Source organism: Mastigoproctus giganteus, chromosome 8, assembly GCF_048544385.1.
Source record: "Mastigoproctus giganteus isolate SK-2022 chromosome 8, ASM4854438v1, whole genome shotgun sequence".
NCBI classification, from domain to species: Eukaryota; Metazoa; Arthropoda; class Arachnida; order Uropygi; family Thelyphonidae; genus Mastigoproctus; species Mastigoproctus giganteus.
Window position 1 is genome coordinate 5,915,441 of NC_143582.1, and position 19,886 is coordinate 5,935,326.

At 38.9% G+C, this 19,886-nt stretch overlaps 1 protein-coding gene across 1 annotated transcript in view; it reads right to left on the reverse strand.

Annotated features, from left to right (window-relative positions):
• Positions 1-1,707: 1,707 nt before the first annotated feature.
• LOC150081223 (uncharacterized) overlaps positions 1,708-19,886 on the reverse strand; it is a 162,167-nt gene continuing 143,988 nt past the window's right edge. Inside the window, exon 7 of the mRNA XM_090378899.1 lies at positions 1,708-1,829. The gene's annotated coding sequence lies outside the window, so the exon portion shown is untranslated. The remainder of the gene's footprint in view (positions 1,830-19,886) is intronic.

The following is a 19,886-nucleotide window of genomic DNA, read 5'->3' on the forward strand; positions in this document are numbered from 1 at the left end:
AAATAGTGTGGTCAGGATTAACATACTACAAATTTAACATACTATAACATACTTAACATACTATAAATTTTGCATCACTGTATAGTGATGTCATCCTTGATGTTATCAGCTTAAATCTCTGACAAAATAATTAATTATTCTGTTAGAAATTTCATGCTCAAAGCATGGTCAAGCAGATAATTTGAACTGTGCATGGCTTGAACCAATAGCAATGCAGAGGCATACAAGTATTTCAACTAATACTTTTATAAGAATATCTCCATATTAAGGTAGAGCATTATATATCAATTGTACACAATATCTGGAATATTGCTTGCAGTAACACATACACACACACAGAGGAAACAAAACATAATCAAAACATTCTTGGTAAAACAGATTAATCAGCACTTTCATTCTGGAATCCTACTACCATATCCTCTAAAGCCTTATTAAAGAATGCAAAATAAACTACTCCTGAAAGTGACAATGTGAAAACAACACTAATATTTCATGCTATAGATATATTTTTATTAGGATGAATAAGAAAAGCATGTTATTTTACTCAGTTAACTGTAATTAAAATCAAGGAAAGTTTAAATATTCACTAGTATGGTTCTTGAACATATTAAACTACTATCAATTAAATGAGCAAGATACTGTTGGATATAATTCACTTTACTTTCAACCTGCAAAATGTGAAAGTGAAGTGAGTGAAATGAAGATTTTCTTGATGTGCCTATATATAACATTTTGAAAATATGAATGGAGTTACAGCAGAGAATTAAATTAAAGACCATTTCTACTAAGAGGATGGCCTTATCATTCTGGCCCGATGATGAAATCAGCAGCACTCCAAACAAAATCTACTAAACAAAAAAATTCTTCAGTTAAAGAAATAAAGTATTTTACAATGCATCACTTCTATGCATATATGAAAATGTAGTTTTGTTTACCCATATCATTATTATAAATGCATTGCTAATGAAATGGAAGACATCACGTACAGAAACAATCATGCCTGAAAACAGAAACAAGAAATAATTCTGCAATAATATAACTGTTGGTATAGCAAACAACAAATACTGAATAAATCAACAGAGAAAGAACTTAGTTTAGACCAAAGAGTAAATATCACTCACTGGCTTACATTATTATGTTAAAATAATTTATCTGAAAATTAACAAACTGAACCTAAGACTATATATTAATTATGACAATTTTCATATCTTGAGTTCGGCATCATGTCAAAAATTTTATATGTATATACACAAAAAAAATTTTTCAAATGAAGATAAGAAAAAGATTACAGCAAATGGAATTTTAAAACTGGCAGAGGGCCTCTAGTAAAATCAAAAAGCCAAATCTAATAATCAATGTACAAATTAATAAATATGATATATTATTCACATTACAAAGGACATTGATCTAAATCACAAAAAGCTATGTTACAATTAGGCTATCATTCTCGTTTAACTCTTAAAATCAAATATGTTAAAACCTTTTTGTTTTTTTTTTAAACACATACCTATTAAATTTACATTACATACAGCAAAAGTGTACTCAATGAGGTCTATAATCTTCAAATCTTTTACACATTTTTATGCTGGATTCATCAACTGTTTAAAAATAAAAATATCAATTTGAAGGAGCCTGCAGTGTCAGTCAGCTAATGAACAGATTCTTGATTATAAATCTCTTATCCAGAATAACAGCTGAAATGCAAAGTAGGAATAACTTACAGATTAATCCGGGTTTCCCAATTACTCTGGATATTAAATAATAGCTGGCAGTTGTGTAGCACAAGATGCATATTAAAGACATTTTATGTTTAAGCTTTCTGTGAAGCTCTGAAAAAGATAAATAAATAAAAAAACAGGTGAAAGAAGTTTTAATTTTTACCAAAAAAAAAAACAGATAATAATTTTTTTAAACTTAATATTCAAAAATTTTATAAGAAAATTCTCAAGTAAAATTTCCCAAAACAATTATCATATTTCAAAGAACAGTTACAAACTTAAAGTAAGTAAGGTACCCAAGCACGGTACTAAGTACTATAGGTTCTAATACCTCTCGTGTTTGGGGTTCACATAAAAAAAAAAAAAAACAACTGAGGTATTCTTATAAAAACATTATCTTCCAACCAGGGGTGGCTCATTAGTAGGCACTGCGGAACTGCAGCACCCCCAGATTTTTAAATCTAAATATACAGTCAATGGAGTTATATGAAAATTTTGAAGAACAATGCAATGGCAACAAATATTTTTATTAACTGGTCCCACATATAGTATATTCATCCTCTATTTCCAATAATCATTTCAATAATAAACAAATAAAAACACTAAATCGTTTTCAACTTTCAAGTTTAACTGTAGGCGGAACTGTGCGCCACACAGTTCCACATTTCGGTCCAAGTGGTTCAGTCAGTGCCTAGTTGGCAGGTTGCCAATAGGCATTTTTCAGAAGTGACAAAATGAGGCAAAGGAACTGTAGAGTGAGCAGTGCCGATTTGAACAGTGCACCAAACTTGAATGAAAAAGTTAATCTATTTTCAACAAATTAAAACTGAAGAATGGATTTTATTTTTAAATAAAATTTTAAGATTACCCAAGTCTGTTAATGGTAAGGGTCCAGTTAATGTTTTGTAGTATTTTAAACTTGCTTATTATTATTACTATCTATGTCTTACAACCAAGGCAATTTAACATAACTTTAAGAAGCAGCTCTATAATTTCCGCAAGTTTTTGGTAAGTGGAGACTGAATAGTTCTGGCTAGTTCTCTGATTGAACTAAAACATCTTGTTCTGGCTCTCAGAAGTCGATCCAAAACTTGATCTCAGAATAAAATATCAATTAGGTAGTACACACCCAAGGTGGCAGAGAATGAAAGAGACATAGAAGTAATTGCAGTCATATATGAAGTTCTCTGAGCATCAGGGTGATGTCAATGATATACAGGAACTTTGTCAGTTGGGACAAGGAGGTGATTATCCCACACAGTGTCACACTTTGAATACTGCATACAGGCCTGGAAGGCTCATTTTAAGAAAGATGTGGTTCTTTACAAACATGTGCAGAGAAGGGTAACCAGAAGGGCAGTCAAGGACACAAAAGTACCCTCACCACAAAAGACTTCACTTCTGAAAACTGCAGCACTCAGAAACTAGGCAACTGTGAAGAGACCTGACTGAATTGTTCAAGGCTTAAATGTATTCAGTAAAACTTAATGGTGATGCTATTTTGCATCAACGTTTGTGTATGAGGAGTCCTTTAAGGATGTGGAATGCCAGAAGTTCATCAAAATCTAACAGGGAGCTAAATGATTTTGTGTTAACTGAGAGGAAAGAGGTAGAGAATTTGAAGCTTAACATTAAAAAAAAAAAAAAAAAAACAAACACCTGGGATAGATGTATCTATCCAATTATATTACAGGAGGCAGAAAAGGAGACAAAGTAAACCCTTAGTCATAATTATGAGAGCATCTTTGAATTCAGGAGAGGTCCCTATGGACTGGAGATGTGTTAATGTATCCCCAAATCACAATGGGGGAACAAAAGGTGACATTAGTAATTAGGAACCTGTTAACTTAACTTCTGTTCCAGGGAAAATAGTTGAGACTCTGGTTAAAGAGGCACAGCATTAATTTGTTGGGAGAAGATCTTGTCTGAAGAATCTGATTGGGTATTATGATGCAGTAACAAAGAAAGTGGATACAAAAAATAATTTTGATATATACCCGGATTTCAGGAAAGCTTTTGATACTGTTGGACATAAAAGACTATTGTACAAATTAGAGCAGTGTTAATGCTGTAGCAAGTTAATTAGAGTGGTTATTAAGACACTGCTCTCCATGGACTAATGTTATTAGCAGAGTCCCCCCCCCATTAATGACATTGATGAAGGTATATCAGGCTTAATGTTTAAGTTTGCAGATGATACAAAGGTTGGCAGAGTGGTAAACGACAGTAATCAAGGTATGCTACTGGGTCTTTTTTATATATAACTTTGCTACCAAGAATAAGGATGTGTTTCCTGTGGCCAAACCATTGTATAAGGCAATGTTTGGCCACATCTTGAGTACTGCATACATGTCCGAAGGCATCATTTTAAGAAGTTCTAAATCTGCTGGAACAGGTGCAGAGAAGGGCAATGAGATTGGTGAAGGGAATGAAAGGATACTTTTACCAAGACAGGCTTCAGTTCTTAAATTACAGTGTCTGGAGACAAGGCACCTGCAAGATTATCTGATTGAAATGTTTTAAGACTTTGAATGGATTAAGCAAGCTCAATGTTGATGGCTCAATGTTGATTCTTCTTCTTGCTCATACTACACATGAGAGGACATAAACTCAAACTGAGGAAGGATGGTTGTAGGATACATGTGAGGAAGTTTGCCTTGCACCAGTGGGCAGTTTGAATAAATTCAAGGAAGAACTAGACAAATTACAGGAGGGGATGGACAGATGATGTGAGAGGATTTTTTTGGCTGATGCTACATAAAATCGAATCGGGGATCGAGGCTACAGGATGTTGCTGCACATTTCTGAAGCTCTTCATTGCAGATTAGTTTTAGAAACAATTTTTTTTTTTTCCCCATTTTAATATACTAAACTGTAGTTAATATATAATGTGAATTCCCGTTGTTGTTGTTCTGGTTTTTAGGAACATTAGCAACTAAGGTCATATTGCTCCAGGGATATGCGGTGGTCATTCCCTGACCTTTCCGCATCCTCCGTATTTGGTGCTCATGGGCTCGAACCCCGGTCTAATCAAGAAGCATGTTTTACGGACTGCTGCTCCTGCCCACGTGGCTACGGAGGCGCCGCGAATTCCCATAGTCACATGAGTAGTTTATTTTTGTATTTAGATAAGTATTTGAAAATCTACAGCTTATTATTCAGATAGTCTTTGGTATCGATATTTTGGCAGGAACTTCGTAACTTTCACTGAATGGCTTAAATTTATTTCACTACTGGTTAAAAGTTTTGTCAGCAGTATAATTTCTGTAATACTCTGTATTAATTTTAATTCCATAATATACTGTAAATTTAAATTTGTAAAGTATTTGGAAACCTACATTCAATATTCGAATAGCCTTTGTTAGCAATATTTTGGTGGGAATTTCGTACTTTCGTTTGGTTGCCTAAATCTACTTCTTTAGTGATTTAAGTTTTGTCAACAGTTTAATTTCTGAAATATTTTTTAACATAAATTCTGTAATATATTGTAAAATTAAATTTCATAATCTTTGTAAGGTTTAAATTTTACTTAAATTATGGTTGTATAAGATTCACTTAAAATACAAAGTCCAGGAATATGAAGACCCAAATGGAAATGCCTTGTTGCATGTATCCTGAGGCTGGGCTAGTAGACAGACCTAGCTCATCTGGCTATTCTTTTATTTACAACCGATGTAAGGAGTGTACCAATCTGAAATAATCTGGAGCGTTATGAGAAGAATTTGAGTCAATAAAAAAAAAGGAGTGCTAGCCCTAGAAACAAATGTAACTGGGAGCTCATCAGGAACTCAAGTATCTTCTGACCTGTCGAGTGATGCACACCCGATTCGGTGTGCATCACTCAGAAAAGAACAGAAAAGAACAGACCAGTGCAGACTGCTCTGGTTGAAGGTTTTATTGGGAGACTCCACTGTCAGGAAAATGGGTAACATTTTTTGTAATAAAAATAGGTGGTCCAGAACCAGTGTGTTTGCCAGGAGCAACAATTGATGATGTTACCATAGATTGTCAGATTTTAAGGGAGATAAAGAGAGAATTATTATTTATGTGGGGACTAACAATACTAAACGTACATGAGCTGACCAGCTGTGGATAAATATAGGACTATGCTGAAAAAATGCCAGAATGTGTATGCAATTCTGCATACACATTCTGGCATCTGTGAGGTCAGAATGTGTATGCAATTCTGCCCAGACACAATAGGCTGGATTATATGGTGAAAGCTTTGTGGATTAACTTGAGACTTGAGAGAATCTACAAAACTCTACGGGGAGGAGGAATTTTTATCAGGGGGGCCTGCATTTGTAGAGATGGTATTCATTTTTGCCAGGATTGTTGTTGTTGTTGTTTGGTTTTCAGGTGCATTAGCAACTAAGGCCATATTGCTCCGGGAATATGCGGTGGTCATTCCCTGACCTTTCCGCATCCTCCGTATTTGGTGGTGACGGGCTCAAACCCCGGTCTAATCAAGAAGCGTGTGCTAGCACTGCTGTTCCTTCACACCTGGCTAAGGAGGCGCCATTTTTGTTAGTATCACTGAGGATACCCTAACGGTTTAGGGAACCTGCTAGTTAGGGAGAAGGTAATTTAGATCCATGTTTGATCCATATCATCAGATAAACCTGTATTCACCTTGTGAATTCTTGTTTGCTGCCACAACACCTGATGCTGATAAGACGTTCTGAGGATAGCAATGTTTCAAATGAGGGGGCAAATAAAGCTTGGGATACAAACCTAAATAACTTCAAGGGGTGTGTTATGGTAGCAAACTATAGAAGATTACTTAGTCTCAACTGTGTCTACAATAATGTCAGGAGTGTTGTCAATAAAATGGCTGAATTTGAACTCCTGGTTAGGACAACTAATGCTGATACAATAGGGCTAGCAGAAACATGGTGCCACCCAGATATTGGTGATGATGAGTTCCACTATGGCAGGGGTCGGCAACCTTTTTTGAGTGAAGAGCCATTTTTCATCTAATAAAAAAAAAAAAAGAATCCGAAGAGCCACACCTCAGCTCAAGCTGGGATGAGGGGGTTGGAGTTTTTTAAAAAATAGAATAGAGTGGGAAGGTGTTTTAGTAAAAAAATTTTCTTTGAAATGTTATATATTAATACTGAAAACACGTAACAAACATCCAATTAGATAAGAATTAATGTGACTTTTGCTGCTGAACTTCTTGAGTGAGTCTCAATATCAAGCAAGTATTCCGTAATTTTCATCTTTAAGCATGCTGAGAGGCTCGCATTGTTTAGACACTTTCTTGATTTATTTTTAATATAGTTAATGCTTGAAAATATTTGCTCACATGAAATACGTTGCTTGTCGTACATGTGACCAAAAGTTAAAGAGCCGCAGGTTGCCAATCCCTGCACTATGGTATGTATAATGTATTAAATAAAGATAGATGTGGAGGGGGTCATATTTCTTATCAAAAGCAGCCTGAGTGTGAAAAGAGCTTCCGCTGAGTCTGAAGTTATGTCTCAGCATAGAATAGGTTATGTCACAGATATGTCTCAGCATAAGAGTAGGAGACCGGCGGAATTACTTGACAAGTACAGGTCACTGATGAAAAAAAGCCGTGAATTAGGGTTGAAATTGAAAGTGTCTGCAATTCTGCCCAGACACGATAGGAGGGAGTATATGATGAGAGCCCTGTCAATCAATTCGGCCCTGGAAAGATTGTGCAGGGCTCAAGGGGTAGAATTTTTTTCAGCCTGGTCTGTACTTGTTAACAGGAGAGACTGCTTCTACAGGGATGGGATACACTTAAATAGAAAGGGTGCAAGAATGTTTGCTGATGCTATCGAGGCAATGTTAGGTGGGTCGGAAAACTGCTAGATTGGGGGGATACAAGGACTAATAGATTAACAGTAGCCACTGGCAGAGGTGAAAGTGATTCTTGCACTGCTTCTATTGGAATGAGCCGCAGCCTGGAAAATAAGATGCAGGATATTTCAGAGACTGCTGGGAATCATTGGGGTACAAGTAAACACATGGGTTGTGTTAGGGTAGCTAAGAAAAAGAACAGGTGCATGTATACTTGTGTGTACACCAATGCTAGGAGTTTAGTAAATAAATTTGATGAATTTGAGGTATTGCTCAAAACATCAAAGGCAGATATTGTGGGGATTTCAGAGACGTGGTGTCACACAGATATAAGAAATGCAGAACTGGAATTTGGGGAGTACAATGTCTACAGAAAGGATAGACAGGATAGGAAGGGAGGAGGGGTTATGCTATTAGTTAAAAAACACATAAAATCCAAGGAAGTGAAGCCAGTCGACATCGCTGGACAGTGCAGTGTCGAGTCAGTTTGGTGTGACATAAGCATTGGGAGATCAAAATTGAGAGTAGGAGTGTGCTATAGGCCTAATGACTCTGATGAGTATAATAAGAAACTGTTCGGAGAAATAGAGTGGGCCAGTAAATCAGAGAGTCTTATAATGGGGGATTTTAATTTCCCAGATATTGACTGGAATTTGAGGGCTGGTCACTCACACAGTAGCAAGGCTTTTGTGGATTTATTGGATGATTGTTTTCTACATCAGCATGTTCGGGAGGCAACTAGAGGGAGTAATACTCTTGATTTGATTATCAGTAGTGATTCTTCATGCATTAAGGATCTGCAGATAAATGAACCACTTGGTGGCAGTGATCACAGTGTGCTGAAGTGGGAGTTACTCAAAGAGGTAACTACCATTAGGGGTAAAGGGAAGGGGTATTGCTTTCGTAAAGGCGACTACAATGGACTGAGACAGTATTTAAATTCTATACAGTGGGATCAACTGATGATATTGCCAACAGCAAATTCAAAATGGGAAGCATTCAAAGAACTTATCGTGGAAGCTACTAGGCTTTACATACCAACTAAGAAATATTGTTCAAGGTTTAGGCCTAAATGGTTGTCAGATGAACTAATGAGGCATATGGCAGAGAAGAAAAATGCATGGGATACATACAAATTAACACGTGACACGGACGCCTATGATAGATACAAGTTGATCTGTAACCAAGTTACAAAGGAGGTTAGGCAGGCGAAGGCAGATTACGAGAGATCCTTGGCAAGGGATGCGAAGAAAAACAGCAAAGAGTTCTTTACTTATGTAAACTCTAGAAGGAAGGGGATGAATCAGATTGGTCCACTTGAGATCGATGGGTCAACTGTTGATGACCCTGCTCGGGTAGCTAACAAACTAAATGAATATTTTGCATCGACATTCACACATGAGGAGTTATTCAGCGAGGGGAATGCCAGAGGTGTATTCAACTCTAGCAGTAAGCTAGAGAATCTTGTAATAACTGAGAGCAAAGTGGAGGAGAAATTGTTGAAGATAAACACAAGAAAGGCACCTGGGGTGGATGGGATCTATCCAGTTATATTAAAGGAGGCAGCAAAGGAGGTAAGCAAACCCTTAGCCATAATTATGAGAGCTTCCTTGGACTCAGGGGAGGTACCCATTGACTGGAGATGTGCAAATGTGACCACAATTCACAAAGGGGGATCAAAGGCTGACACAAGTAATTATAGACCTGTGAGTTTAACTTCTGTTCCCGGAAAATTAATGGAGGCACTGGTGAAAGAAGCACTGCAGGATCATCTAGACAAGACTTCAGTTATAGCTAGGACACAGCATGGTTTTGTTAAGGGGAAGTCTTGCCTGACCAATTTGATTGGATACTATGATGCAGTCACAAAAGAACTGGATGCAGGGAATAACTTTGATATTATATACTTGGATCTTAGAAAGGCTTTTGATACTGTTGCACATGGAAGACTGCTGCACAAATTGGAGCAGTGTGGCATTGGAGGCAAGTTGCTGCTATGGATAAAGGGGTGGTTGAGGGGGAGAAGACAGAGAGTGGTAATCAATGGACACTGCTCATCGTGGACTAATGTTATTAGTGGAGTCCCTCAGGGTTCAGTATTGGGGCCTTTATTGTTTTCTGTATTTATAAATGATATTGATGATGGTATATCAGGCTTAATGTCCAAGTTTGCAGACGATACGAAGGTTGGCAGGGTTGTCAAGGACACTACTGACACTATGCTGCTGCAACAGGATTTGGAAAGGTTGAGCAGATGGGCTTCGAGGTGGCAAATGAAGTTTAACATTGACAAATGTAAAGTACTACATATGGGAAACAGCAACCCCAGAGCAACGTATCAACTCTGTGGTACTACACTGACAGTGGTAGAGAATGAAAGGGACCTGGGGGTGGTGGTGCAGGCAGATATGAAGTTCTCTGAGCAGTGCAGACGAGCTGCAAGAGTAGCTCATGGTGTATTGTCAATGATATATAGGAATTTTTCTAGCAGGGATAAGGAGGTGATTATTCCCTTGTATAAGGCAATGGTCAGGCCACACCTAGAGTACTGTATACAGGCCTGGAGGCCTCATTTCAGGAAGGATGTAGAGCTGCTGGAACGAGTACAGAGAAGGGCAACTAGATTGGTGAATGGGACAAAGGGGTTCTCTTACGAAGAAAGGCTTAAGTTTTGCAAATTACAGTGTCTGGAAACTAGGCACCAGCGGGGTGATCTGATAGAGGTGTACAAAGCCTTGAATGGTTTGAGCATGCTCAATGCTGATGGGATTCTTCCTCTAGCTCAGAAAAATCACCTGAGAGGGCATAAATTCAAATTGAGGAAAGACAGATGTAGGATAGATGTGCGGAAATTTGCCTTTAGCCAGCGGGTGGTTGGTGGGTGGAACAGACTTCCATCCCTTGTCGTGGAAGTTGATAGCCTAAATAAGTTTAAGGCTCAGCTGGACAGGTATTTCGAACGAACAGAGGGGTGAAGTGGAAGTGGTTATTTTTATTTATTTATGTTACTTTTTTTTTTTTTTTTTTTTTTTTTGGCTGATGCTGCATAAGCTTGCTTTCTTGCATCAAATGCCTCTACTAATGCTAAATGCTAATGCTAATTTCGAATCTGTGTGGTGTGAGTTAGTTAGAAGCAAAAGAATAGGAGTGGGAGTAAAGGTTGGAAGCAACGAGAGTGGGAGTAATCTACAGACAAAATATTGTGAAGAACAATGACGAGAGAAAGTCTTTATGTGTAGATGGAATGGGCAAGCAAGCGTGAATGTCTTATTATGGGGGACTTTAATCTGCCCTAGATTAATTGGAATAAGTTGGAGGGAAACTCATCATGGGGAAAAACTTTTATTAAACTGGATGATTATTATTTGTACCAGCATGTTAGAGAAAGTACTAGGGGTGAAAATATTCTTGATCTCATCATTACTCATTAGATGACATCACAGGGCTTAAAGTACAGGAGCCATTGTGTGGAAGTGATCACACAATCATCAGTTGGAAGATGAAGAAAGATGTTGCAATAGTTAAAGGTAAAGGCACAGGTTTTAACTTCAGAAGAGAGGACTTTGACAGTTTAGGCACTATATGGCATCTATGAATTGGGTGGATTACCAAGGGATGGTGAATACATTGGAATTATGGCAAAAATCTGGCTGGCTGGTCAAATAGGGCAAAAAAAGATAGCATGGGACAGCTACAGAGTGATGAAAATTACTGAAGCCTACAACAAGAACAAGTTGATCTATAATAGTACCACAAATAAGGTCAGGGAGGCCAAGGAATTTTTCATGTATGTGAATACAATGAAGAAAGCGAATCAGATCACACCCTTATGCATTGGATTTGGGAAAGTCTTAGATAACCCAGCTGATGTTACAGATGAATTGAATAGGTACTTTACATCGGTCTTTAATGAAGAAAGACCCTTCATGCTGACAAGAGGTTGTACAAGTGAGGCTGAGCCATATGAAATTAGTGTCATTGTAATTACAGATGATTTACATATTAGAAAAACTTTTGAGAAAGGCATGCGTTGATGCCATATACCCTGTAGGGGCTTAGAGGGGAACAGGTATCCTGTGTGTTATCAGACACTCAGCCTAAATCTTCTGTAATAAAGAGATATTGGATCCATCAGGATCCAATATCTCTTTATTACAGAAGATTTAGGAGAAGTCCAGTTGGCCTGCCTCCCTAAAATCCACTCATGCACACCTTCTCGATGGTAAGCCCCGTTACGTCACTTAGGTGGCAACGAACGTGTAGAGTGGTTCTCTTCAAGACGCCTGGTCAGCGTGAGGAGGAAAAGACCAAACACCCCAGCAAATGACAGCACGACGAAACAAATGGCCCTCAGTCCCCAGCAGCTTTAACTCTCCCTCTTACGGCAGTGAGAGGATCAGAGTGGAAGCAGAGGGTGCTAAGAATCTCTGGGTACGACCAGGCTGCCATGCACGGAAACTGAACCTGGCCTGTTATAACGTAAGATCACTCATCGGTGAAGATAGGATATTAGAGCTGGAAAAGGAATTAGAAAATGTGAATTGGAATATCATTGGTTTGGCTGAAACAAGAAGAAGAAATGAATCACTTATATGTTTATCAAGTGGAAATCTGCTGTACACCAATGGAAACAGTGAAAGGAGTGAAGGTGGAGTTAGATTTCTGGTCCATAAAGATTTTAAAAACAACATTTTGGAATTCAAAAGTACATTACCAAGGGTGTCAAGACTAATACTCAAGATTTCTAAGAGGTACAAGCTAAAGGTTATAATGATTTATGCACCAACATCGAGCCATGATGATGGAGAGGTCGAAGAAATGTACACCGAAATTGAGAGTCTTCTAGATGAGCAGAAAACTCACTACACTATTATTATGGGGGACTTCAATGCTAAGGTTGGAAAAAGACAAAACAGCGCAGAAAGGGGAACTATAGGAAATTTTGGAATTGGTGAAAGAAATGAAAGAGGTGAAAGACTTGTGGAATTTGCAGAATCTCAAGGACTGTCAGTAATCAACACTTTTTTCAAGAAAAGGGTGAACAGAAAGTGGACATGGAAGAGTCCAAATGGATTAACTACTAATGAAATTGACTTCATCCTCACTAACAGAAGATATATTGTGAATGATGTTACCGTCCTGAATAAGGTAAATGTTGGAAGTGATCACAGAATGGTAAGATGTACACTTGATATAGATGTAGGAAAGGAAAGGAAAAAACTGACTCGAGCAAATAATACAAAGGTCTTTGAGATAACAGAAGAGGAGAAAAAGCAGTATGTACTAGAACTTAGGAACAAGTTTGAGCTTCTGCAGACTGCTCAGGACCAAGATATCGACGAGGAATATTACAACTTTTTGAAAGTGATAAAGCCCAAGAAACCTATAGGGAAAAAGAAATCCAAAGAAGAAAAAATTAGTCAAGAACACTTATGATGAACCGAAGACGACAAATGAAAAGCATGAAAAACACTGAGAGGGAGAAAATTTGAGTATACTGAGTTAAGCAAAGCCATTAGAAAGAGATTCAGAGAGGACATAAGAAGATTTAACACAAGACAAGTAGAACAAGCATTAAGGGAAAACAAAGGATTTAAATCAGCAGCCATGAGCAGTAATACAGAAAGACAAATGATACTGAAACTGTTTGTTTGTTAGTTTGTTATTTGGTTTTTAGGAGCATTAGCAACTAAGGCCATATTGCTCCCGGGATATGCGGTGGTCATTCCGTGACCTTTCCGCATCCTCCGTATTTGGTGGTGACGGGCTCGAACCCCGGTCTAATCAAGAAGCATGTGCTACGCACTGCTACTCCTTCCCACCTGGCTACGGAGGCGCCTACTGAAACTGAAGAATAGCGATGGTGTACTTATAAACAGCAGAGAAGGCATAATTCAAATAGCAGAAGACTACTATAGAGAATTATACAAGGAGCAGGGGAACGATGCCAGCAGTGGGGAAGATGGCTTGCAAAGTAGCAACACATACGACATACCCAATATTCTTCCTGATGAGGTAGAACATGCATTGAAGAAAATGAAGAATCAGAAAGCCCCGGGGGAAGATGAAGTTACTGTACAGTTGTTAAAATTGGGAGGAAGAGACATAACGCAAAAACTGGCAAGGCTCTTCACAAATTACATCCATCTGGTTCTGTAAATCTTGTAGTCCTTGGCTGTTGATCAATTTATCCAATGATAATTTTAAAGAGGATAAGGTTTTTCTCAATGAGAAGATGGTTCCAAGGAGTCATTTCAAGGTTTGAATGGAGAAATGATTTTGTGACTTGTAAAAGACACAAAATCATTTCAGGCAGAATGTGCTGGTCATATAGGAACTAGTAGTTGTCGGTGTCAGAGAAACAGGGAACATATTGTGTAAAAATGATAGATGGAACAGGACCAGTGTATGTCTGCCAGGGGCAAAGGTTGATGATGTTGTAGAGCAGATATCTTTTAAGGGCACAAAGCATGATATTGTTGTACACGTTGGCACTAATGATATTAAGAGTAGGAGACCGGTCGAATTATTTAATAAGTACAGGTCACTGTTAAAAAAAAGCTGTGAACTGGGGTTGAATTTGAAAATGTATGCAATTCTGCCCTGGAGAGATTGTGCAAGGCTCAAGGGGTAGAATTTTTCTCAGCCTGGTCTGTGCTTGTTAACAGGGGAGACTGTTTCTACAGGGATGGGATACACTTAAATAGAAAGGGTGCAAGAATATTTGCTGATGCTATTGAGGCAATGTTAGGTGGGGGGATACATAGACTAAGAGATTAACAGTACTGTACTTCTTAACAGGAGAGGTTGCTTCTACAGGGATGGGATACACTTAAATAGAAAGGGTGCAAGAATATTTGCTGATGCTATCGAGGCAGTGTTAGGTGGGTCGGAAAACTGCTAGCTTGGGGGGAGACAAAGACAAATAGATTAACAGTAGCCACTGGCAGAGGTGAAAGAGATTCTTGCACTGCTTCTATTGGAATGAGCAGAAGCCTGAAAAACAATATGCAGGATATTTCAGAGACTGCTGGAAGTCATTGCGGTACAAGTAAACACATGGGTTGTGTTAGGGTAGCTAAGAATAGAAACAGGTGCATGTATACTTGCGTGTACACCAATGCTAGGAGTTTAGTAAATAAATTTGATGAATTTGAGGTTTTGCTCAAAACATCTAAGGCAGATATTGTTGGGATATCAGAGACATGGTGTCACACAGATATAAGGAATGCAGAACTGGAATTTGGGGAGTACAACATCTACAGAAAGGATAGACAGGATAGAAAGGGAGGAGGGGTTATGCTATTAGTTAAAAAACACATAAAATCGAAGGAAGTGAAGCCAGTTGACATCGATGGACAGGGCAGTGTCGAGTCAGTTTGGTGTGACATAAGCATGGGTAAATCAAAATTGAGAGTAGGAGTGTGCTATAGGCCTAATGACTCTGATGAGTATAATAAGATACTGTACAGGGAAATAGAATGGGCCAGTAAATCAGAGAGTCTTATAATGGGGATTTTAATTTCCCAGATATTGACTGGAAATTCTGGGTTGGTCACTCACACACTAGCAAGGCTTTTGTGGATTTATTGGATGATTGTTTTCTACACCAGCATGTTCGGGAGGCAACTAGAGGGAGTAATACTCTTGATCTGATTATCAGTAGTGATTCTTCATGCATTAAGAATCTGCAGATAAAGGAACCACTAGGTGGCAGTGATCACAGTGTGCTGAAGTGGGATTTACTCAAGGAGGTAACTACCATCAGAGGTAAAGGGAAGGGTTTTTGCTTTCGTAAAGGCGACTATGATGGGCTGAGACAGTATTTAAATTCTATACAGTGGGACCAACTGATGATGTTACCAACAGCAAATTCAAAATGGGAAGCATTCAAGGAACTAATCTTGGAAGCTACCAGGCTTTACATACCATACCAACCAAGAAATATTGTTCAAGGTTCAGGCCTAAATGGTTGTCAGATGAACTAATGAGACATATGGCAGAGAAAAAAATATGCATGGGATACATACAAATTAATGGGAATTAATTTGTATGTATCTATCATGGAAGCCTACGATAGATATAAGTTGGTCTGTAACCAAGTCACAAAGGAGATTAGGCAGGCAAAGGCAGATGAGAAATCCTTGGCAAAGGATGCAAAGAAAAACAGAAAAGAGTTCTTTACCTATTTAAACTCAAGAAGGAAAGGGATGAATCAGATTGGTCCACTGGATGTTGATGGTTCAACAGTTGAGGATCCTGCTCAGGTGGCTAACAATCTAAACGAGTATTTTGCATCTACATTCACACATGAGGAGTTATTCAGGAAGGGGAATGTAGTAGGTGAAGTAAACATTGGCAGTGAGCTAGATGATTTTCTAATAACTGAGAGGAAAGTGGAGGAGAAATTGTTGAGGATAAACATAAAAAAGGCACCCGGGTGGATGGGATCTATCCAGTTATATTAAAGGAGGCAGCAAAGGAAGTAAGCAAACCCCTAGCCATAATTATGAGAGCTTCTTTGGACTCAGGGGAGGTACCCATAGGAGGTACCCATAGCTACTGGAGATGTGCAAATGTAACCCCAATTCACAAAGGAGGATCAAATGCTGACACAAGTAATTATAGACCTGTTAGTTTAACTTCGGTTCCAGGAAAATTAATGGAGGCACTGGTTAAAGAAGCACTGCAGGATCATCTGGACAAGAATTCAGTTATAGCTCAGACACAGCATGGTTTTGTTAAGGGCAGGTCTTGTCTGACCAATTTGATTGGATACTATGATGTAGTTACAAAAGAACTGGATACAGGGAATACTTTGATATTATATATTTGGATCTTAGAAAGGCTTTTGATACTGTTGCGCATGGAAGACTGCTGCACAAATTGGAGTAGTGTGGCATTGGAGGCAAATTGCTGCTATGGATAAAGGGATGGTTGAGTGGCAGAAGACAGAGAGTGGTAATCAATGGACACTGCTCAACGTGGACTAATGTTATTAGTGGAGTTCCTCAGGGTTCAGTGTTGGGTCCATTGTTGTTTTCTGTATTTATAAATGATATAGATGATGGTATATCAAGCTTAATGTCCAAGTTTGCAGACGATACAAAGGTTGACAGGGTTGTTAAGGACACTACTGACGCTATGCTGCTGCAACAGGATCTGGAAAGGTTGAACAGATGGGCTGAGAGGTGGCAAATGAAGTTTAACATTGACAAATGTAAAGTACTACATATGGGAAACAGTAACCCCAGATCAACGTATCAACTCTGTGGTACTACGCTGACAGTGGTAGAGAATGAAAAGGACCTGGGGGGTAATTGTGCAGGCAGATATGAAGTTCTCTGAGCAGTGCAGACGAGCTGCAAGAGTAGCTCATGGTGTCTTGTCAATGATATACAGGAATTTTTCTAGCAGGGATAGGGATGTGATTATTCCCTTGTATAAGGCATTGGTCAGGCCACACCTTGAGTACTGTATACAGGTCTGGAGACCTCATTTCAAGAAGGATGTAGAGCTGCTGGAACGAGTACAGAGAAGGGCAACAAGATTAGTGAATGGAACAAAGGGTTGCTCTTACGAAGAAAGGCTTAAGTTTTGCAAATTACAGAGTCTGGAGACTAGGCGAGGTGATCTGATAGAGGTGTATAAGGCTTTGAATGGCTTGAGCATGCTCAATGCCGATGGGATTCTTCCTCTTCCTCAGAATAATCACCTGAGAGGGCATAAATTCAAATTGAGGAAGGATGGATGTAGGATGGATGTGCGGAAATTTGCCTTTAGCCAGCGGACAGTTGGTTTGTGGAATAGACTTCCATCACTTGTTGTTGAAGTTGATAGCCTAAACAAATTTAAGGCTCAGCTGGACAGGTATTTCGAACGAACGGAGGGGTGAAATGGGAGTAGCGGTTGTGTTTTTTTTTTTTTTTGGCTGATGCTGAATAAGCTTGCTTTCTTGCATCATATGCCTCTACTAATGCTAATGCTAGTAGCTGCTGGCAGAGGTGAAATTGATTCTTGCACAGCTTCTATTGGAAAGAGCAGCAGCCTGGAAAACAAGATGCAGGGTATTTCAGAGACTCCTGGGAGTCATTGCGGTACAAGTAAACACATGGGTTACGTTAGGGTAGCTAAGAATAGGAATAGGTGCATGCATACTTGCATGTACACCAATGCTAGGAGTTTGGTAAATAAATTTGATGAATTTGAAGTGTTGCTCAAAACATCAAAGGCAGATATTGTTGGGATATCAGAGACGTGGTGTCACAGAGATATAAGGAATGTAGAACTGGAATTTGGGGAGTACAATGTGTACAGAAAGGATAGACAGGATAGGAAGGGAGGAGGGGTTATGCTATTAGTTAAGAAACACACAAAATCCAAGTAAGTGCAGACAGTTGACATCAGTGGACAGTGCAGTGATGTCAACTGCACTATCGAGTCAGTTTGGCATGACAAGCACTGGAAGATCAAAACTGAGAGTAGGAGGGTGTTATATGACTAATGACTCAGATGAGTATAATAAAAAAAACTGTACAGGGAAATAGAGTGGGCCAGTAAATCAGAGTGTCTTATAACGGGGGATTTTAATATCTCGGATATTGACTGGAATTTGTGGGCTGGTCGCTCACACACTAGCAAGGCTTTTGTGGATTTATTGGATGATTGTTTTCTGCATCAGCATGTTCGGGAGGCAACTAGAGGGAGAAATAATCTTGATCTCATTATCCGTAGTGATTCTTCATGCATTATGAATCTTCAGATAAAGAAACTACTAGGTGGCAGTGATCACAGTGTGCTCAAGGGGGATTTACTCAAAGAGGTAACTACCATCAAGGGTAAAGGGAAGGGTTTTTGCTTTCTTAATGGTGACTATGGAGGTCTGAGACAGTATTTAAATTCTATACAGTGGGACCAACTGATGATGTTACCAACAGCAAATTCAAAATGGGAAGCATTCAAAGAATTAATCTTGGAAGCTACTAGGCTTTACATATCAACTAAGAAATATTGTTCAAGGTTTAGGCCTAAATCGATGTCAGATGAACTAATGAGACGTGGCAGAGAAGAAAAATGCATGGGATACATATAAATTAACGGGTGACATGGAAGTCTATGATAGATATAAGCTGGTCTGTAATCAAACCATACAGGAGATTAGGCAGGCAAAGGCAGATTATGAGAAATCACTGGCAAAAGACGCAAAGACAAACAGCAAAGAGTTCTTTACTTAGGTAAACTCTAGAAGGAGAAGAAGGAATCAGACTGGTCCACTGGATATTGATGGTTCAACTGTTGATGATCCTGCTCAGGTGGCTAACAAACTTAATGACTGTTTTGCATCTACATTCTCACATGAGGAGTTATTCAGGGAGGGGTATGCCAGAGGTGAATTAAACTCTGGCAGTGAGCTAGATGATTTTGTAATAACTGAGAGGAAAGTGGAGGAGAAATTGTTGAAGATAAACATAAAAAAGGCACCCAGGGGTGGATGGGATCTATCCAGTTACATTAAAGGAGGCAGCAAAGGAAGTAAGCAAACCCTTAGCCATAATTATGAGAGCTTCCTTGGATTCAGGGGAGTTACCCGTGGACTGGAGATGTGCAAATGTGACCTCAGTTCATAAAGGAGGATCAAAGGGCGACACAAGTAATTATAGACCGGTTAGTTTAACTTCTGTTCCAGGAAAATTAATGGAGGCACTGGTTAAAGAAGCACTGCAGGATCATCTAGACAAGGCTTCAGCTAGAAAAGTTAAGCAGATGAGCTGAGAGCTGGCAAATGAAGTTTAACATTGACAAATGTAAAGTACTACAAATTGGAAGCAGTAACCCCAGAGTAACGTATCAACTCTGTGGTACTACACTGACAGTGGTAGAGAATGAAAAGGACCTGGGGGTAATTGTGCAGGCAGATATGAAGTTTTCTGAGCAGTGCAGACGGTCTGCAAAAAGTAGCTCATAGTGTCTTGTCAATGATATACAGGAATTTTTCTAGCAGGGATAAGGAGGTAATTATCCCCTTGTATAAGGGAATGGTCAGGCCTCACTTTAAGAAGGATGTAGAGCTGTTGGAACGAGTACAGAGAAGGGCAAAAAAGATTAATGAATGGAACGAAGGGTTGCTCTTATGAAGAAAGGCTTAAGTTTTGCAGATTACAGTGTCTGGAGACTAGGCACCCGCGAGCTGATCTGATTGAGGTGTATAAAGCCTTGAACGGTTTGACCATGCTCAATGCTGATCGGATTCTTCCTCTTGCTCAGAATAATCACCTGAGAGGACATAAATTCAAACTGAGGAAAGACAGTTGCAGGATAGATGTGCGGAAGTTTGCCTTT